Source organism: Pseudopipra pipra, chromosome 5 (assembly GCF_036250125.1).
Source record: "Pseudopipra pipra isolate bDixPip1 chromosome 5, bDixPip1.hap1, whole genome shotgun sequence".
NCBI lineage: Eukaryota > Metazoa > Chordata > Aves > Passeriformes > Pipridae > Pseudopipra > Pseudopipra pipra.
This window is the reverse complement of record NC_087553.1, coordinates 16,317,159-16,344,965: the sequence shown is the minus strand read 5'-3', so window position 1 is coordinate 16,344,965 and position 27,807 is coordinate 16,317,159. Positions and strand designations below refer to the sequence as shown.

At 37.2% G+C, this 27,807-nt stretch overlaps 1 long non-coding RNA gene across 4 annotated transcripts in view; it reads left to right on the top strand.

Annotated features, from left to right (window-relative positions):
* LOC135414202 (uncharacterized) overlaps nt 1-21,854 on the top strand; it is a 36,753-nt gene extending 14,899 nt beyond the window's left edge. For 2 of the 4 annotated variants that reach the window (XR_010430621.1, XR_010430623.1), the window contains 4 exons: nt 13,654-13,702; nt 15,456-15,991; nt 20,400-20,573; nt 21,681-21,854. This is a non-coding gene — a long non-coding RNA (uncharacterized LOC135414202). Of the gene's footprint in view, nt 1-13,653; nt 13,703-15,411; nt 15,992-20,399; nt 20,574-21,680 lie in introns of all 4 variants that reach the window. The other 2 variants (XR_010430620.1, XR_010430622.1) reach the window with 1 other exon arrangement.
* Nucleotides 21,855-27,807: the final 5,953 nt, after the last annotated feature.

Below are 27,807 nucleotides of genomic sequence, written 5' to 3'. Positions count from 1 at the left end.
TGCACAATGCATTTCTTTTTATTTCCTCTTTTTATTGTACCAGTGTCATCATTCATGGTTTTGTTAGTTGATCTTTACTTTCTCTTCTGCATCTGGGATTAAAATTTACAAGATATTTTGAGATCTGCAAAACTCAAATTGAGTCTAAGAGACTAAACTCAGAATTCCTGCTTTGAAATAACTTATTCTCATCTAAGAATAACAGTCATTTGGGAAAAAATACACATTGAACTGCTTCAGGTTTCAATTTTTTTTTCCTTGAAAAATAAATCAGTGTGTAACGTTGAATATTTGAGATTGATAATGCATATTATACACAGGATTAATGATAACTTGTCATGTAAGATTAGGGTTGATATAGACATGTGACAAGTTTGTTACTCTTTTGAAGTAAGAACTTTATTCAAAGGAAACAGTTCTCACTGTAACAGAGTCAGAACAGAGGAAGAACATCAGCCCTGCCTGCAGCCAAGGCACAAGATTGAAAGGTGTAGTACCCCATTTATTCTAAAAAGTGAACTCCAAACCAAAAATCTCATTCCAGACTCTCAGGCTGTCTCCTTTCCTATTGAGCTACCTAGTAACAATAAAGGAGAGAGAAATAAAAGATAAAGAGTGGATATGGGTTTAAAGTGCTGTTCCTATTAGCCTGAATTCTTACAGATGTTTTAGGATTGTGAAAGATGAATGCAATATTTCTTTTAATGTCAGGTGTAATACAAATGGATTTTATATAAAAAGTAGAGATGTAGGATAGAAGTAGGGAGCATGGCACCAAAAATCTCACACTGCCTTACTACAGCAGAAAAATTGTTTATTCCCTATGGTTACCACATAATCACTGAAAAATGGGAATACTGGTATACATCCACAATCCTAACATTTGCAGTGGATTAATATAGCACTTTTGTGACAAATATATCATCAAACAAAATAATGTCCTGTCCTCAAAATGCATTGTAAGGTTTCAAATACTGGAGAAAGTTTTCTCCTAATAGTTCAAAACAAAGGAGCAAAACAATTATCCCTCAGGAGAAAATAAGGGTTGACACAGTCACCCTTTCAGGATAAGACCACACAACAGCCACTGCTCTGACTGATGTCTGCATAGATTTAAATGAGCAAGCATTGCACTGACATGGGCATTGTCTGTAGTGTTTTCATAGCAGTGTGGAGTTCAGTGTAGTCAAGAAAAACTAAGCAAGAAGTGGAGCTTCTGCATAATCCATACTGAGCTCTCTGCTACCACGGTTAGCTGCTATCTGTAAGAATCAACAAATCTAAAGCTATGTATATGTAGGTGATGAAAGATCAGAGCCTGTTGCCAGAAGTATGCAAACTTTGCACTTAGTAATCATGAGGAAAAATGCCCTGAAAACTGCAGATAGAAAAAGGAAATATTCAGAGTTTTATTGTTTGCCACAATGCCAAAGCATTATTAATTGCAACAACTAACTAAAGTTTGTGATTATTTGCATTTATAAAGGTTTTATAAAGTAATTATGGAAGTTAACATAAGCTTGAGCAACTGCTTTTTGTGAATAACAGACTCATTTAGTTATTTTTGTTACACTTACGATCTCTGACCATAATTTCTTCTACATTCTCTTACAGAAAATAATTTCTACAATGCAATTTTCATCAAGGATTTAGCATAATGTTAAAATAATAACATTTTATTGCAATAACCCTTCATCAATCACTATTTATCTATGCTGTCATTGCCAGTCTGCTCCCTAAAATTTGAATTTCATCTATGAATACAAACCTCAAAAAGCAGACGTGGATGATCTATTCTAAGACTTTCCACTGAACAGATAAAATTTGCTCAGATGTAAGGGAAAAGCAGGCATGTTATTTGTTATTCAGAAGATTAAGAGTATTCTGTGAGTGATGCATTAAAGGCAATACTCTCAAGTACAAGAAAACAAAGAAACAATACTTCCCACCCCTCTAAAAAAAAAAAAACCACAACCAAAAACAACAAGAAAAGAGAAAGAAAATAATAATAATAAAAAAAAATCTTAACAAACACCCCCCAAAAAACCCAACTCATAATGTCTTCTCAACCTTTCTTTCAAATTGGAATAACAGTGGATAGTACCAAAGTATCATAAAGTTTCTTATGAGTTCATAATTCAGCAGGTACTTTTAGTGTCATATTTGTGGGTTGTTGTCCCTTTTCTCCTATCAGATGCCACTTGAGAATGTAGATAAATTGCTCAAACATGGCTCAAAGAGTTCTGTTTCTGCTGCTCCTCTGAGAACATTTGGTTGATTTTTGTTGTTCTACTTGGGTTTTGTTTGTCTGTTTAATACTAGTGAAAAAAAAACAAACAACACAACAGGAAGCTGCAATGTTGATAGTGAAAAGTATGTTCTGCCTGCTGTGTTCCCTTAATACAGCCTCAATACCTCAGGCAGAGCAGCCTCTTACCTGCTGGCTCTGACCAGAAGCAGAGCATGGAGTGGGACATTTTGGGGGAATACAGGGGTAATCAGTTAATTTTTTAATACAGCTTGTGAATTACCTTTTTTTTCCCATGTCAGTACTGCCAGTCATGAACAGGGGTCAGCTTTTAACTTCCTCTTAGCTGACATCGTGTTAATATGTGTTCTAATCTGAAGATGGCAGTTTTCATCATGAAACAGTTTTCTATTTAACCATTTTTTCAGGCTCTCAAATATATCTTAAAGGAGATTTCCTTGAAAAACTTTTAAATGAAAAGGGCTCCTCTAACAGATATCTTTGTAAAATATTGAAATGTGTTAAATCCAAAACTTTATGGTGTCTCAATAATTTTACGTTGCTTCTCATGAAATGTTAAGATTAAGCATTGCTATTTTTACTGGTGAAATGGATGCTTAGTAACTGGAATATGGTTTTACTAATTTATTTTAACTTTCAAATCATGATGGGAAAATAATAAATGCCATCTTTTTAAACAGAAAGATAATACAAAATTAAAATTTTGATAATCTCAAATGGGTGCTCAGTGACAAATGTCTTTGGAAAACTCTTCTTCAGGGAGGACAAAAGTATTTGATATGATAAGTTTGATGGATTTAATTGAAACATGATCTATCAAAATATAACCCCTTTTATATTCTCATTTTTAAATTCAGTATCCTTGGTGCTTATACCCATCAAAATTTACTTTAATTAGGTCTCGACTGCATGGCTATAGAAAGTCTGTCTACCAACTCTGTCTTGATTCATTTATGGGTAAGAAAGAAGGTGTCTTTTCAGTCAAAAATAGAAACCTTCCCCCTTGCATAAACAAGATTGGACTCTTAGAGGGATGTAGAAGCATTAGCTAAGTAGGTTTTTTATTTAATTTAATTTTTAAATGTCCTTGTATCTCTGAATGATCTTTGAAATACAATGGGGAAAAATGTAGTAAATGATCAAGGAATCTCTTGCTGTGGTGTTTCTAATTTGGATGCAGCCAAGGTGAACTGCACATCACATGAAAACTCTCATGCACTGTAGTCTGATGATAATGCTGAAAACTGAAGTGTTGAACAGACTGTTTTGGACAATTTAATCTGAACAAAACCTCCAAAGATTTTATGGGTTCCTCAAAGCAGTTTACATCATATGGGTTTAAAAATAAAAAGCCAAAACAACATGTTTTGAGGGATATCAATAAATTCATGCTGTCAAGAATTTATAGTTTTTCCTGTATGGCCACAATTTTATCACAGAAAATGTATAGTGCCATTTGTAATAGATGGGGCTTTATTAGATGAAAAATTGACCCTTTCAGAGGAAGCTAGTGTCCTTCACTGGTTTTATAATACAAACATAAGTCTTGGAAATAATATTTGGACCAGCAGTGCATGATAGGAAAAGGGGCAGTGAGAGCCCTGGAAAGATGCAAGCTACTGGAAGTAAATGCAAGTGGAAAATTAAAACATTTTTAAGAATGTCTCCATGAAAAGCATTTTCTTTCTCAGTAAAGAACTGAGTTATCCCTTGGCCAAATTATTAAAAGTAGGATAATTTCTTCGCTATAATGTTCACAAATCTGACCTATTAAAAAAAAAGCTAAGATATTTGCCATTTCTAATTGGTAGGTAGAAGGCTTACAACTGTTTTCTTTTCAACAAAATGTCTGGAAAAGTCCAAAAGGTTCAGGAAACAACAAGAAAGCTGAAAAAAAAGTAATTTGAGGAAGTTATGATGCCTTGAGCTAGAAAGCAACAGATTTGTCTGAAATCTGGACAAACTTGCAAAGGGCTTTACATCAAACCTAGAAGTAAAGAAATCCTTGTGAGATCTGAGACAAGTGGAGAGAACTTTTGTACTTCTGTTTCCCTGGGGAAGTAGGAATGATATGGTCTAGCTGAGAACTAAGATACCTCAGTCAACGAAATAACAGTACCCAGATCCTGCCATTAAATACACAAGATGAACGTAATGTCAGCATTTGCTTTTCTGCACAGATTCCAGAACTAAAACACTTCTGATATGAGGTCTTAGTATTTGGAAAGAAAGGATGTCTTGTAGCGCAGTGTTTATATAGTGCAAGCTTACAATAACATTTTAAAAGGTTAAATATTTGCATTTGAACCCATAAGTGAAGAACAAGGAATAAAAAGGGTGTTTTATGTGCCTGAATACTATGCATGGCATATTGGAAGGAGACTCCACAGACAAGGTTTATATTACTTACTTTCAGTGGCATATGTCACCCTACAAAATGGAAAACTGATAACAAAAAGGAAATATCCCATATAATATGAAATATAGCTAGAACATTAAACAGTAAATGCTCCTATTAAACTCTGCAGAAACTATATCATAAGAACTTTATAAACTAACAGAATGTAACCTACTTTGGACAAGAAGCTTAAATCTAAAGCTAAACATAAGAAAATCTCGGCCTCAGTCTCATACTTCCTTAGAACCCTCAAGCTTGCAATCAAGAGTAATCAAATATATACACCTTAAAAATAGCAACAAGGCTTGTTCCTTTGATTCATATTCCCCGGTTCAAATAATACCTTCCCTCAGGTAGTTCAGGGGGCAACAACCAAGGCAGTCCAGTTTAATTGACTTTGTGACTCTTGCACAAACACTAATGTAGATTCAGGGCTAACTAAAAAACAGTGAACACAGACTGCAGTCCTTTCCACAGGACATATTAATATATTCATAGGTGGTTGTTTGTTTTCACTCTGTCGTAGGAATGCAGCACATATGAAACTTGTATTCCCTTGGCAAATCTGATTTAAACTGGCAAAAGAATTCCAAATTTATTGCAAACAACAGATACGTGTGCCTGCAGACACCAAGAGTAGGAAATGAGACTGAAAAAGAACAAATAAAAAACTCTAATAAGAGTGTAGCTTTAATATAAGCTGGAAATCTCTCTTTGGTTGATGTTATTAATGATAAATTTGTAGGATTAGGGTTTTTTTTCCGATTCTTTAACATGACTATGAAAACAATCCCCAGAAGAAGTGTTTTGGCTTTTTGCTCTTGTTGATCATTTTCTGATACCATCTTTTGTTCCTCCTCCTGAAGTGAATAAAAGCTGTAACCCCTCTTATCAGTCAGAGGAGCCTCATCTCGTAACCTCTGCAAATCTCAGATTGCGATTTGACCAACAACTCTTCAGCATTTTGCCTTTGATCTCTGCTAAATAGGTTAGATAACAAGTAAGGCTTTGTGTTTTAACAGCTGTTTTCTCTACTCTGTTCTTCCTCTGTAAGGTATACTAGCACTGCCTGCCTTATGCAGGACTTGTATTAAATGCATATCAAGATTTTTTCAATATTTAGAGATTTTATTTCTTGCTTATTTGTGCTCCAGAACTCTTGGTAACTCAGGTCTTAGTAATTAAATCTACTCTACAGCTGGCATTTTAACAGCAATACCACTGGCACTGGTGGTTTGCAGGGCAAATTTATACAGAAATGGGATATTTTCATTACAGTGTCTTGATTCAGTTCTGACCAGAGCTCCTATGTTTTCCCAAAACACTGGGAAACTGTTTTCTCATGAAACTGGTTGACAGACAGTAGATCTCTAGTGTTATACTTAGTTGTGCAGCATGTAAATAGCAAGCAAGGTTCACCAGGCCTTAGATGTTTTCATAACAAAGGTTGTTATTATATGCATCTCTTCTGACTACGGGGGATAGGTCTCAGTCACAACTAAGTATATTTGATTTTTTTTTTATTATTTTTAACTTCTTCCCTGCATAGCCAAATTGCTGCTGCTTCCAGGGCTCTGTAGCACATTGGTATGGATGTCAGGTGCTGCTTTTGGCATAATTCCTTCATAAGTCATGTCCAACACTTCCATTTTGTGGCCAGCTGGCACAAGGAAATAACTTTTAGTTTTCTATGCTTTCATTACTACACCTTGATGCTACACATAAAATCCTGTTAGCTGCCTTCCTAACAAATGTTTTATTATTATTACTTAAATTCCTGCAGAAAACTCATTCTCAGAGTTAACTTGAGTTTTCTGTGCTAGTAAAGCACAATTTAGTCTTTGGGGTTTTTTTTCCCTGGAAAGAGTATAAAGTATCTTACCTATAATAAAGCTTTTCCTTGTTTTTAAGTCTTCAATAGCTGTCATAGGAGGACCATGAGGAAAAGATCCTGCAGGTCCAGAATTGCACTGTCCTTATAGTTCTTTACGCAGCTACAAGCAGAACAGTACAAATTCACTGGACTGTTGTTTTTTTTTCTGATGAGTGACAGAAAATATTCTACTGCCAATGCTAAAATCAAGACCATAGTCTCAAATCTGGTGTGCAGATTTGGTCTGAAATAGAGTTAATTTTCTTCCCAGAAGTTAGTATGTGCTCCATTTTGGATTAGTGCTGAAAACGGTGTTGATAACACAGAGATGTTTTGGTTACTGCTGAGCAGAGTTTGCGTAAAATCGAGTTCTTTTCTGCCTCTCACACCACCCAACCAGTGAGGAGGCTGGAGGTGCACAAGAAGTTGGAAGGGGACCCAGCCAAGACAGCTGACCCTCACTGACCAAGGAGATATTCCATACCACATGGCATCATGCTCAGCATCTAAACCAGTGGGAAGAAGTGGGGGATGTTTGGAGTGACTGTGTTTGTTTTCCCAAGTCACCATTGCCTGTGCTGGAGCCCTGCTTTCCTGGGGATGGTTCAACACCTGCCACCAATGGGAAGTTATGAATTAATTCCTTGAATTAATTCCGTGCTTTACTTGTATGTATTGCTTTTGTTTATTTATTAAAATGTCTTTACCTCAACCCACTAGTTTTCTTAGTTTTAGTCCTCCTATGCTCTTCCCCTTCCCACTGGAGGGGAGTGAGCGAGTGCCTGTGCAGGGCTGAGTTGCCAGTTGGGGTTAAAGTGTGACACTTGTCTACTGCCAAAATCTTCATTTGTGGTTCCAAAATTTTAACTGTGATATATGACCCGTACTTGTGAGTATTACTGAAAGCATATTTATGAAATGTAGTTATACCCTCTTCCTTCGGGTTTCCCAAGAAGTGCTTAAAGCTTCTGTTTCACCCAGCTTTTCACAGTCTTACAAAAACAAATGCTGGAAAGATTCCACTGCTGTCTTTGCAAATAGCAACCATCATTTTCCCCCTTTTTCTTCCTCCATTGTCCTCTGAAACTCAGAAAGGTTCCATGGTTTCTCTGCTGTTCAGAGCTGGTTAGGCAGGTTAGGCATGTTCTCTTCAGGAGCCCTTCTGGCTCCTGCTGGCAGGAGCTTTCATGCTTCCTGCTGGCAGGTGTAGGACAAGATCAGTCCTTGCCTCTTTTCTGATGTAATTTTTCATTTGAGAACTAGATATGGGTACACTTCTGACTAGAACTTTATAATGATTTAATGCTATTCTCGAGTCCTAACACTTCCAGTTGCTCTAGGGAATACACCCAAATGGATTGAACTTCATTGAATCATTCCCTGATTTTGCAGTTCATTCAGCTGAAATTCAGGGGTTTGGCTGCTTGCTGCTCTGCTGCACACATAACAGGGACTTAGCTTTATGTTCACCATTTCTGTACCAAGTCCAGTTCTTTGTTTTCTCCCTGAAATACTCGGCATGGTCAATCTTCAGTTTAAAGTGATAGACTCAGCTCATGGCCACCACAGTGTGGAGGGGTGAGATAACTGGTTTTCCATTATCATCTAAGAGGTGTTTGCATGTTGTAGTTGTTAAGGAAACTGCTCTGCATGCTATCTTGTTTGATGTTTGGGAAAAAAAAAAGCCATTTTTTTTTTAATCTTAATATAAAATATTATTTCTTGCTTGCGTCCTCAAAGCTAGACGTAGGTGGTCTCATGCTTATTTCCATTTTCAGTATTTGGTGTTTGATATCCTTACAGAAGATGTCCACAACCAGAATTTACCATATAACAGTTTATTACAGCTATAAAAAAAAAAAAAAGTGTGAGTAGAGTCCATGGGCTCAAATTTGCTCCTCTCAGCTTCTTCATCGTGCTCCTCATTTTATAACCCTTAAAAGTATATATATTCCTTGCCTTCCCTTTGTGTGTATAGAAAATGGTAGCATAACAGTCTATTATACAAAACACATTCAACTATCTACCTTGAATGTTGCCTAGGAAGTCTTCTGAGTAAGACATGGTTTTGTTATCTCCAGAGAGGCATTTCAGTCACTGCTTCGGCCAATATCTGAACTTTGGTGGGTCTGCATAGCCCTTCCTTCCTCTACTTCTAGAGGCTGTTTCTTCAGGCTACACTTCCCTATACCTGCACATTAACCTACAAACAGCATAATGCCATACCTTCATTTTCCGTCACACACAATCCTGCTTAGCCTTGCAAATCCTTCCCCCTCACTCCCCACTGGACCCTCACAGACACCTCTCCAGGTGCTCCATCCCTTGCCACTGCAGTGTACTCCACCTTCGCAGAGCTGGACTCCTGAAAACATCTCAGACCCCTTGACTGGAATCTGTGTGTTGTTCAGGCCTCAGTCACTGTCCTTTTCACCTGGGGCCTTATTCCCACATCTGGCCAGTTTCTTCCCAAGCCTTGGCACATTTTCTTTGTGAAATCAAATGACATGGCTGGCACTTTGACTTAGCAAAGTAACAAGTCCTTCTCATAGGCAATGTCTAACAGCTTTTCCCCAGCTGTATCACACCTTCAAATAGTGAACTTGAACATCAGAAAAGTTTTCAGAAAAACAACTAACAGAATATTTTGAAGGCTATGAAAACATCAGACAGAAGTATTTCCTGGTTGCGTTCTGATAGATTTCATTTTATTTGCATGAAGTATTAGTAGAAGTTTATTTGTTTAAGAGAAAAGCAAAACTCATAGGTACAGTTTTTTTCTTAGTGGTTAATTATATCTTTCTGCTTTACTTCATGTGGGAAGTCTTTAGGTCATTGAAAATGGCACATTTTAAACTATAAAGTCATAAATTCACTCTTTATGTGTCCATATCTCCCCTAAAACATGTGCACAAGTATTGTTACAGTCTAAATATAAACTGAAAATCATCCTGATTTTTGTTAAATTGGTCACTTTTTAAAATTATACCTATTTAACTTTGGACTTTTTTTCCTTTAAAAGTGTCTTCCTTGTGAAAAGTTTTATCTTTTTGAAGTTTTATCAGACACAGCAAAAAAAATAGCAACAATCCTTAAAGAAGGATTGACAGAACAAATTTGTATTTGTACAGAGTTCTAAGCAACAAATTCCACCATCTCTAACTGAAATGAAGCACTGCAAAAATCCAGATTATAAACTAAGCTAAAATCCTGTGTCTCACGGTATGGTTCCCCAGAACTCCTAAAATCGTAAGGAAGAAAGAAGCAACTTCTTAAAATATTAATTGCTATCTTTGTTTATTCTCAGTCTAGGAGTGGATAGAGACTGTGATTTATTAAGACTTTGATAAAGTTGTTTCATGAATTCTGTCAAACAAATTTCAAGGTAGTCTGTCCCCGGAATTATTTTTACAGACTTCTCTTATCTGCAGTTCCAAATAATAATGGTAAAAAGGCTTCTTCTATTTCTTTGGAGTGAAACATCTTTTATCTCCTGAAAATAGCTGAAACATCCAACAAGAAGGGGAGGAAAATAACTAACATGTTGAGCTGAGTGAAACTAAAACAATTGGAAAACAATTTACACTAAATTAATTATTGGTTATATTGAACTTTTGTTTCTTTCATCTTTGGGGAAAAAAAAATCAAAGCATTTCATATCTTTCCAAGGTACCTCTGGTGCTGCATGTTTCATTATCATGTGATCATTCTATTTGCTTTAGCTGCCTCCTTTTCCTTCCCAGAACCCCAGGGAAGATTTATTTTTGGGGAGCTGTGAAGCATAATATAAGTGTATCAGTCCCCCACCCGTGGTGTGCAAAGGAAGGGCTCGGCAGCAGGGAGCAGGCTGCGCTCCATCGTGGCTGCTCGTGGCTGTGCCACCGTGCTCAGGGCAGGGGGCAGTGGTGCCCCAGGGCCCCCACACCCAGAAGTGCTGCTGTGTTTCTTTTCACAAGGCGGCAAAGGCACCCTCTGCCAGCAGCTTTTCTAATTCTGGATCTGTTCTGCCTCAGAGACGAGTGAGGTTTAATATTTGCTTTTGAATGTTTGATGACCTGCTGAAAATGAGCTGATGTTTTTCATTCTTTGGGTGTGAGATGCATGTCATGTAACTGGTATTGATCAGTCACCTTTGCAGAGATGTCATGACCGTGGTAGTTGTGTGGGTATCTGCTGCTATATCCTTAAGAGTTGCTCCCTTCACCTTAGATCTTCACCAGGATTGCTAGGAAAAACCCTTCTGCTGTCCTTGAATCCCTTCTCCTTAGGTCAAAGACAATACTTGCACCAAGGCTACACAAGACTGCGTGTTGTTTCTACCTCTAAAGGAATTGAATTTTGGTTTCTAAAAAGGCAATGATACATTTCATAGGAGGGACTGTAGAACACGTTTTATTTTTGACTGTGATTTCCAAATAAAGTTATTTTGAATCTCAAGGAATAATGCACAGACTTTTGCTAACCAAGTGACTTCTCTTCATGCCCTGGTGAGCTTGAGATTACGTTAGGGGAAAATTTCTTGCCTAGTCAATGTGTACAGTTTTCTGTGTGTTTAGGACAGTTTTCTCCCACGTTGAAGTCCCAATAGGCAAGTTGTGTCCACTGGCTCAGAACAAAAACAAATGATGCAATTCATTCCTAAACAGGGTAGCGAACAGAAGATTGATCTAAGCATTTTAATGGCTTAAAGTGTGGTACATAGGCCTATAGATACACTTCTGCAGAAGTAAATATGTAATTAGTAGTACAGCTGACAATCAACTACCATTTGTTTGAGTAGCTCATTGTAACTGATGGCCCTCTGATTTAGAGTATGTTATATAAATAAATTCCAGCAAAACAACATTTAATTCTTTAACAGGCCAGAGAAAATTATAGTTTCATCAATCAAACCATCCTCCTCCTTCAAACGAGGTAATAAAACATTAAGGCATCATGACCTCCATGTACTTTAAACCATCCATGCCTGCACTCTCTTGCTGAATATTCCTGGTAGTACTCCCCACTTTCTCATCTTTAATTTGTTTTGCTTGCTTATATCCTTCCTGAAACCACTTTGCCATTGTACTTTGTAGTATGTTGTGTATGACTGGCCATTCTTGCAGATACTGTTAGAGTCTAGTCATGTCCCTATAAAGGAGAATATGGGACAGACACAGGAGAATTGCCACATTCACCTTATCTTAAGGAGTAGAAAATGCCGAAAAAACTGAGGCCATGACAGTTAGGAGTACTTACAGTTGGAAGACTAATTCTGTGTTAAGTACTGCACAGTTGTTGAGCCAGAAGACTGAAAAGATCAATCTGTTTCAGTATTGTCCTCCTTCTTAAAAGTCTTTCTTTTTCCTCCTGCATATTTGAAGGTATCATGGTTAAAAGTGCTCTGTCATAGACATGTAAGTGGAGACAGGCATTACCAAACCAATTTTGCAAATTAATAACCTCAAACATGAAGTATCTAAAATTCACTGCAATCAAAGATGAGAAAATTATCTGGTTCTCATAATAACCAATTTAATGTCATACCCATTGAACCACACTGCTTCTTTGAGACATCTGGTGAATCAGAGTGCTCAAGGTGCTCCTTTAATTATACAGTCATGGTTTCATATGAAATGTTTTGTTTGATAATTATACAAAGGATGATGAGCCTGTTGCGAAATCCATTTGGACGTTTCTTGCAACTTTGTGTCATTGAAACTTCATGTAATATTATGGGTATTTTAAGCAACCATGAAGTTATATGTTTTTCTTTTAGAGAATACAGCACAGCTTGAGGGTTTTTTTCACATTTTAATATTTATGTATCAAAGTAATTTTCCTTTCTCACCAACGATAATTATTTCTAAAGGTATATTTTGAGAAGCTAACAAGCACTTACCATTGCCAGTTTCAAGCCTAAAAATGGTCATGAATCATGTAAGGATGGAAAATGAAATCTTTTACAAAGATAAAGATTACTTGTAGAAAAGCAGGGCACTTCTGTCTCTGTTTATTATTACTCTTTGGTATTTTTCTTGTGCAAGTACCTAAAGACTAAGAGTAGTAATATGAAGAAAAGAAAGAGACCAAGAGGAGTAATGGAAGAGACAGAGGGGGAAAGAAGCAGTTGAATTAATAAGGAGAAGACCCAAGCTACAGAATTGCCATGATTAGTGATTTGACATAATGTAGAAAGTCAAATCTCAGAGCATTCCTACAGGTTGGTTCTTCTCGAGAGGATAATCTTCATTACAAGAGTTCCCATCTCCAGGTTAACTCGTGGGAAGACAGAGTAGTTTGTTTCCCCTACCATATATACAGGTTAAGAAGCCCCTAAAACATTGGTATTATTAGCATTAGTAATATTGTCATTATAATTTAACCAGAATTGGGCAAAAGCAGGTAATACATTCATCAGATATTGATAAAATCTCCTCCGGTGAAACAAGACGGTATGGAAATGCATGCTTGAAAAATATATTTATATCATTGTTGAAAGTGATAGGCGTGCATTTTATCTAAATCCGAGCTTTGCTGGAAGATGAAAGTTCTGCAGAACATGGACTCTGGAGATGGAAATCTCTAGGAAGTTCACTTCTCTTTTCTTGACAGCTGATTGATACCGGTAGAATTAATCACATTTTAATGCAATTTATAGAGTCATACATGTCAAAGAAAGCTCAAAAATTAATTAAGAAATCATCTAAAATGCAAATTAGATAAATAATGAATTTATTAGCTGTTGTATTGTTTCCTCAAAACATTAAAAAAAAATTGTGTTGTGAGACCCTGCATGTTCCTGGCTTCAAAGACAAACTGACATTCTTTTCCTCCTGCACTTACTTTTTAATTGAAGCAAGTTACTTGTCGAAGTGTTCTGGTTGATGGAATTCTGCCAGCCTATTTTATTATAACACATTTTTATTCACAATGAAAGAAAAGGTTATTGCACATGTCATATCTTTATTACACTTGAAAAGCTGTAAGGCATGTGTCCTAAAATGAAACAGAAAGTGATATATCAAATTATCTTTCCATTATCCACAAAAAGAGCTGTATGGCAAAACAGTGCTGAGTGGACACTGACATTCCATGGTGACTAATTTTGGGTTTTTTCCGTTTACTTCCCAGGAGAAAGAATATTAAACACACAGTTCCACAGGAAAACTTGGAGACTGATGTAAGTGGTGTCCTCGTAAGTGGGAAAAGCTGTCACACTGTTGTTGGACTTGCTTACCCAACTTGAACTGTAGAGGAACTCAACAAAAATAAGCAAATCCTTATTAATCTGAAAAAAGCCTTTATCCACATATATACAATGTAACTGCACACAATTTTGAGTGCAAAAAAATTTGAAATCCCTTTCCCAAAATATGGAAATATGATTTCAATTTTAAAAGAACTTCTAATTAGCAATATGCATGTGTTTATGCAACAGTACAAAAAAGACATGATTTCATCAGGATCTCTGAATACTACAAATATATTAACACTGTATACTAAACTCAGGAAAAATTACTTTTAGCTACCTGTGAAATTTCTTCACCTACTGGGCAGATTAAGCCTTTTTTTTTTTGGCTTTGATGTTAATTGGCAGGAAAGAGTGCAATTCTAATCTCCAGGCATATTCACCCTGCGACGTGCAAAGATAAAGTTGTGGAGGTACCAAGTAAACTCAAAAATTAAAAATTACCACTGGGCATTTTGTTCAGGACACGGGGGCAGGATATTCTAGTCAGTTCCCTGTATTTTCAGAAGGATTTTTATTTCTGCATACACCAACAAAATGCAACTAATAATTGCATATTACAATATTTTAATATCAAATCAATAGAAATTAGTAAAAACTAGTTATTTGCTCTGAAAACAAATGATTCCTGAAAAGAAAAAATTAACAGCAATGATAAGCATGCTGTCTAGTACTAGGACTGACAGACACACCGAAAAAAAGAAAATGAAGATTGGACTTTGGTAACATTTCATCTGTGCAGTAGAACATTTTATTAGCTGAGTTTTATGTCCCTTTTTGCAATAATGAGAAGGAATAGCACAGTGTCCAGACTAGCAGGCATTAGCAGAACACTTATTTGAGTCATGGTTATTTGTATAATTCCATTGATTTAATTGTAGATTTTTTTATTAACAAAAAATAAAAAGTGGTACACTGAAGTCTCAAAAAGCCAGGGTCCACAAGCCAAGGCAAATCACACGTTGAGAGATGATACATGATGACAGGAGACAGCCCTAGAACCATAAAATGCTGAAGGAAATAACATTCAGAGTTTTCTCCCTGCCCTTTTGCATTCAGTGAAAGGCCATTCAAAGAAATTTTACATGAAAGATCAAAATAGGATGAGATACCTCATGATTCCTTTTCCTCACAAAACACAAAGGGCAACATTTATAGCTAGATCTCAAAAGTCTTCCTCTTTGAGAAGTGGTACATTTTGGAAGCTGGGATTATGTCTTAGGAACTTTCTACCAGGAATCAGCTTCAAGAAATAAAAGAGAAAGAGAAATTTGTGCCTTTGAGTCAGTCACTCGGTCAGGATCAATTTTGTGGGTTTTTCTATGTGCTATGAAGTCTTCAAACACTTTTGAATGCTGCATCTATAGCATGTGAGGGACTGGAACTGTCAAACCTATTCAATCACACAGCTGTCGAATGGACCTTGGGCCCTGTTGTTCTTAGCTCTTGGATATTTATTTGCATGTGAAAGGACAAACTTGGCCTCTGTATTTGCAAGATTCTGTGTGCTATAATTTATATATGTACATCATAACACTTACATTTTTAAACCAGATACCAGTATAGAGCAAATACATGACCTTAAGTACCAGTAATTTCATCATCTTCCTGCTGGTTTCCACCACTTCTTTTTTTTTCAGAGAGATGAATGTAACTGTATATAGTTATGTTCTCATTTGCAAAGGTCTCTAACTCCTGTTTCTATTTATGGACTAAGAGGATTTAATGGACTATAAGACCTTTCCGTGTGAGGAACCAAGCTGTGCTCCTGCAGAATGTCAACTCCTTCAATGAGCAGAGAAGCAAACGGAAGGTTGATTAACTGGAAATTGCCTCTTTTCAGGTAGTGGTAATACATTTTGAAAATTCTTACCTGACTGGCCTATTTTGGCTGATGCTCATGTCCTCCAGTTGGAATGTCACTGTATCTATGCCCACGGATTTTGATATGTGTCTCCAACTGCTTTGTTTTCTGCTACTTTAATCCACTGGGCATATAAAAATATACTCTACAACTAGTCCCCAGAAGATGACAACTGACTGTAGCCAACTGAGTTGCAATGAGTTAAATCTTCACCTTTGTTGATCCTTCACCTTTGACTATGCACTTGCACAAACTCAAAAAAGCCTCACAGCCACAAATCTGGAAGCTGAGCAAAGTACACAAATTTTATTCTAATGACTGTGAAATGGAAGACCAGTCAGTAATGTCAGTGTAAGGTAAGATAATTTTACACTAGCTTTGTGATGACACAAATTGCTACCTGTAGGACTTGATGGGAGAGCATTTGGTTGGAACCGGCAAGTCTCTCATCTCTCCCTTTATTCTGGTCTGGGGTGGAAGCTGGGAATGTTTTTCCAATTTTATTCAGAATGCATAATAAAAATATTTAGAATACTGACAACCTGAGAGTTTGCCTCCTCACACCAACAGATATAATTAATCTTCACATGCAAGTAAACATTCATTTGTGGTAACATTTTGGAAAATGTGCATGATAGCCATAGTGCTGATGTATGGTAATCATCCTTAATCATTTGTTGATTTGGAAAAATCATTTGTTGATTTGGAAAAAGCATTGCTTCACCTAGATCTCTGATATTTTCTGCTGGCACATCTTGGTTCAGGTGTTTGAAGGCTTAGTGACTGAAGAAGTTTATGTTCTGCCAAAGCCACATGGGATGGTTGCTTGGTAACGATACTTGTGGCATAAAAAGTATTGCATCAGGCATATGCCTGTTCCTACCTCTTTTTAGGGGACAGAGAAGAATTACAGAGAAGATATATTTTATTTAAGGAGCCTAGAAGATCTAGAAGAATTGCTACCTGAGAGATGAAGCTGAAAAGGGAATGCTTTGAAACCAATATATCATTGGAGACTGCCTTCAGTAAACCACTGCAGAATTAAATTAACTTCCACTGTGACTCTCTAGATAGCTGCCATGGGAAAATAACCTGCTTCTAGCTGCTTGCTGAGAGTCCAACCCCAGCAAGGCTGCTACCTGCTATGGAGAGCAGTTTAGGGGTAGGGTCCTCCACATTTTACCCTCAGGGGGACTTCCAATGTATTTAAACATTAACCAGCTAGGCCATAAGTTGCTGTCTGCAGCTGTAACACTCACCAGGCACTACACCAGTCTCATCTCTCAAGGGGAAGCACAGCATCCCACAGCAGCCTGAATGTCTGGGGACAGTTTGTCCCCAACTCCCATTGCTCCCATGACCCACACAGCTCTCTGTGCCAAGATGACAGTACCCAAACCCACAGACTGACAGAAGCAGTATTAGTTGAACATTAGTATTATGCCTCTGTAAGGGCCGGATGGGACCTCTATTACTTCTTCCTCATCGTCTCAGCTGTTCCACCATTTTATTAGTAGGTTTATTCCTGTGTCAGTCCACTTGCTGAGGGAGTGATATTACATTCTTTAGTAACTAATAAAGGCTAAATAATGAATAAGTGATGGCAATGCTTAGATAGACTGAAGATGTATTTTACCTGCTGATCTAATGATATCATGGGCTATTCTCATGGCTGTCAAACTACAGTTTGGAAGCAGTGAGCATCTGTGAAGGATCTGAGGGTCTTTCTTAAAGAAAGACCTTTACAGCATCCCCAGTTCTGCTTGTTTTGAGGATGGACAGAAGTCTGCTGGTCTCAAAGGTTAAAGATTACTTGAGCTTGGAAAAAAAATGTGATGTACTACAGAACCACTTAACAACTGAGGAACCTCCAGAAATTGTCTAGTCCAATCCCACCACTCAGAGGAGTGTCAGCTAAAGTATGTTGTCCAGCATGCTGTCCAGCCCTGATTTCAGAGGAACTCTAGTCCATAGCTTTTACTCTTTTCAAGCATCTCTTGAGTCCTCAGAAGCTCACCCTGAGTTATACCATAAACCCAGATGTGGCCAGGTCAAAAGAAAGAGATAAGGTCTTCTAGTCAAACTCCCTGTTCATTACAGTCAGAAATGTTTGTCTATTAATTGTGGCATCAAGTCCAATAACCTCTGGATTAGAGAAAATCTTTCAAGCTGATATTTTAATCATGACTTTAAAACTCCAAGTGACAGAGAAGCCAAAATAACCCCTGGACAAATTATTCTGATGATTAATTACCCCTTCTATTAAAAAAAAACCACGGAATTTTAATTTTTTGCAGGAATATGATATGCATGTTTGCTAGATTAAAAAGACTTCTATTGTCAGGATTTTTCCTGCAGATAAATATTTATGAACCATGATATTCATACTTTTATATGCTCTTGGCTAAGATATACCCAGTAGCAGTCATAGGATAGTAGTCCATGCAATTTTAATAGTTATTGCATCACTTTTTTGCTGTACTCCTACTTAAATAGATTTGATGTGATCCATCATTCTATAAAGAATTGAAAGAAAAGTAAACAGTGCTGGTTAGCTAGTCTGAAGTGGGGAAAAAAAATCTAAATCTTGCAGAGAAGTTTGTCATCAAATCTCCCGTGGCCAGAATCACATTTTCTACATTTTGTTGTCATTAAATGGAAACTTAACCTTGGGCACAAAATGATTTCAAATAAACGGTTGCTGAACACTAGAGAGACAGGAAGTTGTATAGTGCTTGTGTGTTCAACTTTAGCAAAGTTGTTTTCTTTTTTCATTGCCAACCCAGTTTAATCCAGCATAACTCATATTTTTAGTTGCACAACCGGAAGGGTAAAATATGTCTGGGGATAGCTATATTCTGTCCAGGGAAAGGACTCATGCAAGCAAAGCCCAGAATCCGTCATACCCTAGCACCTGCCACTCCCTTTATTCCTAACTCCCTCCCCATGCCAAAATTCTTCAATCACATCAATAGAATCCTGGAAAAAATAGAGCCTGGAAATACCTTAAAGTTATGACAGCAGACAACCTGACATGGTCTGCTCTTTCCTTCTGAATTAGCTAACCGTGGTTCTATCAGTCCCAACTGCAGACTGCAGATTTATGGCACCAGCATGAAGCCTGCTTTTAGAGAGCTGGAGGCTTTATAGATCAACAGTAGTGATTTATTCCTTCTGGAAACAACACCGGGTGTAAAACACTGGCTTGCTGAATTCTTCATAAATTACTATCTTCCTAATAATGCTGAAATTCTGATAACCTCTCAAATTCCTTTCTTATTTGAATACAAGACCTACACCCTTCTGGCTAAGAGCCGATGCCAAAAGTCTTCACAGAGTTTCTCCCTAAGCATCCGCAAGCAAATAGGGATCTCACAGTAATCCAAAACTGGGAAACTCAGTGTCAGACAGCGAGCATGTCTGACAGTGGTCATCCTGTCTTCGTCCTGAATACTAAGTTGTACCAGCTGTGCCACAAATCACTGCAGCACACTGCTGCAGCCAGTTCTTGTGAGAGAAAACTCTTCAGCACCTACCACTGCTTGTTGCTGGAGACAGGTAACTGTGATGAACCTGAGACACCAGGCTAGCACCCACCTTGTCATGAAGGACCCTCAAAAACAGTTTTCTGAATAAATAAGTCTAGTAACATTCCAAAACTCACTGAAGACTCTGAAATTTCACCTGTTTAGCTCGGTGTTTATACTTCTTAAGAAAATGAGTCAAGCTTTCTCAGGGCCAGTCTCCAGTGAGCACCCCCAGATGAGCTGCGTGGGGGGCTGTCTGCAGCCACAGCCTGGCTCTCTGGAGCTGCATCAGCCATATGCAGTGTCACAGGTACACAAACACTTACCTTTGGAAAATCAACACCAGCTAATTACTATTTATATTATTCAATTACAGGTGAATAAGCATAAATTTCTCTACACCTCTTTGCAAATCCCTGGCTTATAATCAAAATATCAGCACTGTTTTTAAGAGCTTCTCTCTCCAGTCCCTGCACTGAGCTTAGTAGATTACCAGTTACACTTCTCAGCCAGTCACACGTTCCCTGCACAGCTGTCTTCTCTGTGGTATGTGGTGGAGGTGGTTTAAACAAAAACCACAGGAGAGGAACACTGTAACCAGCCTGGAATAATACGCCCTTGGCTGGAAGACCTGAGGCGCTTGGCAGTGCCTGGGCTGAAAAGCAGACATAAATGCCAACTAACATAGCTAAGGTTTGCTTTGAGTCAGAATAGAGGCACATGGCAGGAAAATGCCTATGAAAGATGGCCTCCTAAAAGAACAACTTCTTTGTCCAACCCAGAGATGGATGTTGCATACATTGTTTACTCTCTCCTGCTTTTTCCCACACGTGTGGACTGAACTTTTGCCTGGCCTCAAACCCATTTCTAAGTATCGGTATTTGGTGCCATTCCTAATGAACTTTTTCCTTCTTCACTGTGATTCTTGCTAACCTGATGGTGGTATATTTGAGAGAACAGAGAGACTTCTCCACCAGGAGACCCGGTAGAGAAGACAGATTTAGCTGTTTTAAAGAAAAAATTATAGCTATGATTCTCCTTGCCACCAGCCCTCTACTTTTCCTTTCAGTCTCCTGACTGTCCACAGACAACTTCTAGGTACATACTTCCCTGACACTGGAGAACTGTCACGCACAAGATATGTCTGCTTTATACAGTTAGACTCTGTATTGCTGACTAGTAGCAGAAAAGTGTGGGAATAGGCATCAGTGAATGACCTTGTTTAGATTTTCTTCAGAAAGAAAAGCAAAGGGTTTCCCTGGAATAGTTGGAAGAAAGGAAGCAGCAAACTGAAAAAAAAAGTAATTTACTAGTAATAAGGAGGAAGATCCAGAAGTGTTCAATGTCTATGTGTGCGTAAAAAAGAAAATACAAAGATGCTCCAAATTTCTAATTCTCATGGGAAATTCAGGTGAAAAATTCATCAATTTATTATTATTTGTTTGCTTTATATTATTATAAAATCCTCTTCCTTTGCTTTATTTTTTTCAGAATATAAACAACAGAAACTGTATCATGATCCCTCTACAATCATCCTCAAATTGGAACCGTGTAGGCAACAGTACTGTGTGCTGTACTAAAATAAATATGCATTTTTCTTCAGAATATTTCAGCAAATATCCTTGCATAAGATCTAAAGCCAATTTGCACTCCTTAGCTCTGTCTTTGTTCGTGGAGAGTTCAGGAGAGTTTTGTTTCAGAATTACCAAGCTCTATTAGAGCTACAATGTCATAAACTATATATTAAATGTAGTCAGTTGTCAGCACCATCAATTTACATGTTTGGTGATGCTGTATCATTTATACAAAAAGAAGAACCTCTAATGGACTGATGTTAATGCTGAGAGTGAGGTCAGTTTTTTATCTTGATGGCTGAATGCATATCTTATATAAGATTTTTAATTTCTGAATCCTGGTTAAAAAACCTCCAGAAATTAAAAGTTGTTTCCTGTTCAGATGTTTACTTTTACTCAGACAAATAAATAGGTAGATGTGTTCATATATAAAGTTTAATTAAGTGCCTGTATGCGTATATAAAATACGCATATGTTTTTATCTGCATATATAAACATTTTAATCATTATTTTATATATATATCATCTATCACTCACTTCTATATGTGTTTCTTCAATATTTTGTCTTGCAATGTTTACAAAATGATCTGACCTTGCTTCAAGAATAAAGTTTTTGCTTTAGCAGAGCTCAACCGACAGTAACAGAGCTACTGACAACCAAAAGCAAACGAGTCCATGCTGGTTGCTGAGGCAGTGGCCCAGGACTACCATAGGTCAAGGTTGTTACAGAATCATACCAGCACCAGGACAGTTTTGTAGGTGTATCTGCACCAGCTGGCTGGTGGGAGGAGTTTCTGGCTTCAAATCTTCTTGCTGTGTCCTGTATGAAATCAAGTTGTCCACAAACCCACACTTGACTCATATAATTACTTTCTCTTTCCAGCAGAAACAGTAGAAAAAAACCAAAAACATATTAACCAAAACTGGTTTATATCTTGTTTCAGTTTTAGTTGGATAAACAAGCAAAGACAGTAAACCACATTGTCAAGAGACAGAATTTTCCATCCAGCAAAACAGTACAGAAAAATCCAGCAAAATTCTCCCGAAAGAAGTCTTGCCCTAGGCAGCTGAGAGCTCCATGAAATACTGTGAAAACTGTCCAGCATTTTCACAGGTTCTTTACAGGATAATAAAGTTGAGATTCCCTTTTACTCCTTTCATCCTCCCATTTGTGTTATTTCTTTTTAAGGTCAGGCTGACAAGCAAATGAGTTCTTTACCATATTCCCTTCTTTTTCTCCCCTGACCTGCTCCCTTTTTTTTTTTTTTTTTTTTTTTTTTTTTAACATTTGGGGTTTAAAATGTTTCCAGGTATGAAACAGAAGAGCCAAGCAATCCCAGGGGCTGCTTTGCTGGTACTGGGCAGGTACCTGAAAGGGACAGATCCTAACTCAGGCTATTCAGGAAAGATGCATAAAAGAATAGGTAGAAAAGAAATTGTTTCGGCCACCAAGCCTTTTGTCTGTGTTTGTGTATGGCTTTTGACATATAGACAGTTCAGAAACCATAACTGTTTTCCTAAGCCTATGGAGGAAATGTATTACAGATCCATGGACTGATTCTAGATCCACTGTCCAACTCTGAGACTAATCACAAACCAGTCCTTCCCTTCTTAGTACCTTTCTTTTTAAAAAGATCTTCAGTGATCAGAACACAGGCACAGCCACCCAGGCACATTGCTCTTCCTCATGACAGATAAATTTTGTTAAAATATAGACATACGAATTTTAATTTCACCTTTGCTTAAAGACTACTATAACAAAAGACTGGGTTAGACTTCTTCCCCAAAAAGAGCCTCAGGCCAAACCCCAGGACTCAGATACCATGGAGACCTATGAGACCGCAACAGAGAACAAATTCTGGAAAGCAAGCTACTAAAGTCAGAAGATTGTGCTGTTTGCTTGTTGGTCTCTATCTGCATTTATTAGTGGTTTTTTTAGAGAATGATTTCAAGGATCAAATTGTCCATCGAGTTCAGATTCCTTTGACGTTTTGAAACTTGTATATGAAGCTAAAGTTACCAGTCTCTCAGACTGACATAAAAAGATTTCAATGTAAAGCTAGATAATTTTCCCCACATCTAATTTCCTTGCATAGTTTGGCATTTGGGTTTTTTTCTTCCTTCCCCCCCCCATCCTAATCTGTTTATTTCAAGAACATTCTTGACGGTGTAAGACTTGTCCTCAGGGTAGTTTTGAGTTCTGTCTAACCCAATAGCCTGTCTTTTCAACAGCAGATGCCTCACCAGAAGGGACAAAAAAGCTATTAAACTATTCCTCCTAAGATATGTTAGAATCTGGTCCAATCTGTAACCAAAAGCTCATATTCTTGTTAAAATTTTCTTTTCCCTTGTAGCTTGCAAATGTTTTGAATCTCCCTTTAACTTTTCATTCCTGTTACAAAAAATCAGCATCTGAAGTAAGAAGTTCCTACCAGTTTTCCTTCTCTTCTGCTGTTCCCATTTTTCGTATTTATAGCATTTTGTTTATATATAGACCAGTCTAGAACTATTTGTCCTGGTCAGAAATTTATGTGCCACCTGAACACAAGTTATTTAAACAAGTTTTTTACAGTAACATTGCGAATTTTCTTTCATCTGTGGAGAAATTCATTTGTTATCATATTGCCAGAGTTCAAAGCAGGTAGGAACCAACCATCAGACAGCAACAAGGATACACCATGAACAATTAGTTCTCTCTGATGTTCAGCATATCAAGATTTCCAGCCTTCATATCCCATTAAGTGAAACTGAAGAAAATACTAAGTTTTGAAGAATGCAAAAAAATGAGTCCTAAGCGCTACTTTAAATGTCCTAAAATGCAGATTTACATTTTAAATACTGAGTGGAACCATATTTATAAAGAAAAGGAAAAAGGAAAAATAAATAATGCAGCATCATTCCACACTCCAGCTGGGAAAATCATGCAATGTATATGCATGATTTAGGGTATCAGTCCCCCTGTCCAACCTCTGAACACAGCTGGAAACAGCTGTCAGTGCCAAGCCAGAAGGAGGTTGACAGGCAGTCTGGCATCAACAGGGACCTTGCTAGTTGCCATTAGTCAGAGTCATCTCCTAACGGTTTTTAAGCTAATTTAGACTATGAGGAAAGTAAGAATAACATTATATTAATTATTACTTTCCCTCTCAGCAAGCAAAAGCAATATTCCCTGTAGTTGTAGCTGAAAACCACAGAACAGAGTTGAAAATAGTCAGCTCAAACAGCTATGAAGTTAGAAAATGCATTTTCTTTCCCTGATACAGGGAGATGAAACTAATGATAATACAAACATTTTTATGTAGAGAAAAACAAAGTTAGGAGCAGCAGTTCTCTAAGACAATATTCTAAATCCATAAAATTGCTCTTTAGCTTTCTACACAATAAATTGCTAAAGAGCAATTTTAAAGAAGTTCCACAAGAAGAAATTAACATCGTTATTCCTTCTTAAACAAATAGCACAGGTGCTACAGCCTTTATTTAGTTATGGAGTCTTTAAGCAATATTGTCCTCCATTAAGGTGCAAGTGAAAAATAGTCCCTTTTTAAGCAATTGCATTCATTTAAAGTGACTTTTGAAGTTGTTGTTTTTTTCTAAAACAAAAAGGCCCATACATAAACATCACCAAATTAATAGATGTAGAATCCACAGTGCCATAGAACCTGGCTAACAACCAAAGATTCATATTAATTTCAAAAATTGGTTTCTACATAAAATCATGGCGCTGTCTAGATGAAATAAATAGAAACTAGTATACAAGACTTGCTGTTACTGAATGGATTCATACGTATTTATACATATGTGTGTGCTTCAGACATCTAAGTTTACCATTCCATAGACAACCATACCAGATTCCTTCTTTGCCTGTAACCCAGCTCAGGTGGAAATTCAACGAATTTTAACCTCCAAAATCCTGTATCAATTATTGGTAAATCACATCAGGGATTATGCCTAATTACTCCACTTGCATGAGGATTGAAGGTATGTCTGATAGCATCTCTGTGTCATTTACAAGGACTGAAGTAACAAAGATTTTAAGTAAGTTTTTCAATCAAGAATTTAAGTAATGGAAGAACAATGCATGGGGACTCTTGCACAACACACTCCCTTAACAATCCTGGCTTAAACTCCTATTTTTCCAAGCAATTATACTAAGGACTTCACTGTAAAGGATTAAACTGCTACTCTGTCTTTCCCACTCCCATTTTTTCTCTCTTGAGAACATATAATGCTGAAAAGGCATTATTTCCCATGGAAATGTAGAATCCCACAAATGGGTTAGCATTCTTCCACCAGCATATGTAAGAGAGTGAGGATCTGAATAAACGAATCCTTAATATTCAAGGTCAGGTTGGATAGGGCTCTGAGCAACCTGATCTAGTTGAAGATGTCCCTGCTCATTGCAGAGGGCTTGGATTAGGTGGCCCTTAAAGGTTTCCTCCAGCCCAAATCATTCCATGATTGCATGATTCTATAATACTAATTCCATTCTCTAATTACTTTAGGCAGGAGTGTCATAGCAATTTCTGGGGGAAAAAAATCAATTATGAGTTAAAAGGATGTGTATTTGAAGCTATTACAAATCATGATGAACATGTCAGTCTACAAATGAATCTATGATGCTCTGGTTCCGTCTTTCAAAATGCTATTTTCAACACCACTCTGCACACCAGCAATTAGTAATTTGTATGTATCTTTATCTTGCCTCACCTTTTGATCCCAGAGACCATTAATTGGAGCAATTCTTTCCATTACCATTTCAAATGGTTTCGTACAAGAAAAGTGACAGTTGAATTTTTTTTAACACAGCCAGGACTAAAAATCATTTATGGTTTTATGAGATAAATACAGTGATATTAATCTCCACTAAGAAATGAAATGCACATCAATACATCCTGCAAGATCTTCCTTCAGAATGGCTTTCCGGTCTGTGAATGCTTTGAATGAACCCATATTGTCCTGCTCAGCTGATTTATATGCACTTTGTGGGTTTTGAGACAGTTGTAGCTTCAGCCCTTTATTGGCAAAACTTTGCTCTTAAGGAACACAGAGATAATAGAGGAGTAGATCTGTTCTTTATCTCAATGCTCCAATAGCTCAATGGGCAGTCTATTGATTTATGCGATTAGGGCATGTCCTGTAGTCCCTGAAATTGTCCTCTTTGTATGATCTAAAGACAAATCAGAGTTAATGTGCAGTAGATACGTCTGAAAGATAAATTTGTCCCGTTATCCTGACATTCATCACCACTTGCTATGCCCTGTGCACCTTAGATTGTTTCCAGATTCCATTAAGACCAGCAAAACTTGTAATTAATGATTGATTCCATTTGTTTTCTGGCACTGTACCTGTAGGGTTGCTGTCAAAGGAGTGTTGCTGGATTACACTTTTACTTATTTATTTACTTGTTTCAATCTCAGTGGTTTAATGAGCCTGCATGACCTCCAGAAAACTGATGGCAGGACAGTAGGAAAAATGTCTGCTTAGAGGGACACAGCCACTGGCATTTTGCAGCCCAGCCTGCTTGTAATGCTCTGGAACCTGTGTATGCACACACTCATGGAAAGAGCAGAACATCTGACCATAAAATTATGACAACTTCAAGAACATTTTTGCAGGTTAATTCAATTTTTACAGAGTTTAAAAACACAGGAGTATTTAAACTATTCTAGAAATCAAGAGTAGCTGCTTCTCCTACACAAATACATAGCATGCACTTAATATGACAACATTCCAGTTTCTCATAGACATTAGGGAAGGTAATAGATGCCTTTAGAGAACATGTGAGGTTAGGAGCAGCTGTCTATATTCTGTTCTCTCTCAGATTCAGTTTTCCAGATAAGTCAGTATTTACAATGAACGTACTCAATGCCAAGGCCAGACCTTCAACATCTCTAAAGGGATGTTCCTTTACCTCAGTTGCTGATATATATCTCTAAATAATCTTTCAAAACCTTGTCCTTCCACAATTCCGTAACTGGAATTTTTCTTTCCAGGAATCTCTGAAGTGTAAATAAAAGCTGAGATAATTTTGCAAAACAGGTCCTCCTCAACAGCATTTGTAGGAAAGGTCTTAAGAAGAGTTTTAGAACCCTCCTTAAGTGAGTGCTTTTATTTAACGTGCCCATTGTGAAATTGCTTACTCACTCTGAATAATTCTATAAAAGTACATGTTTTAAGGAATTTAAATATTGGCTAATTTTATATTGAAGCTAAGTGTAATGAATTGAAGCAAAATGAATTGAAAAAGCACAATTTAAATAGTAGTGTTATAGAATTCATATTATCTTTATGTTTGATAAAATTCTAACATATATATCTATAGTTTCATTCATACACGACACTTTGGCATTCACAATTGAAGAAGCTGATGAAAAATAAGTGTAAATTTGGAACACATTTGAAAATTATAACTAATTTATCTGCAGCCCACATACTGATCTTAAGTGTCCTTTTTTCAAAGAACAGTCTCTGCATATCAACCAAATAAATAGTAGCTGAATATTTTGTTTCATTTAAGGCAACAAAAACACACAGGGTCACTGTGAGAATATGTAGGTCCCAGCCCACTGATGAAGCTAAGGAAAGAACAGTCAGCTTAGCCTGATATAAACTTCTGAAGCACCCACATCCTCAGGAAGGAGCTGCAGGTCTACTTGCCTGAGCAAATGTAAAGTATTTTCAAAGTGTATTAGAGAGTTAAGTGCCCTAGAGATTCCCTCATCTTTTCTGAGTAGTAGAATGGAGTATCACTCTCACTTTTCCCTCTCCATTTTTGTTCTGGCTTTTAGGAATAGCATTATGGCAGATGCTACAAAAGATATCAAATAAATGAAGAAGTGGAGGTGGGTAGCAGTTGTACTAAATGGGACTTTATTCTATGCTCATGACCTTGACCTCTTGCGATCACAACAATTTGTGTATAAAGAATGCTGAATTCTTAGCCTGTTTTATGGGAGGAAAATTCTCCAATGGAATAATAAGATAAAACATCATTACTTCAAACTCATAATTTCCATATGTCTGCATGAAAATTATCTGCCAAGGGAATAATAAGGCCCTTCTTTGTGCTTC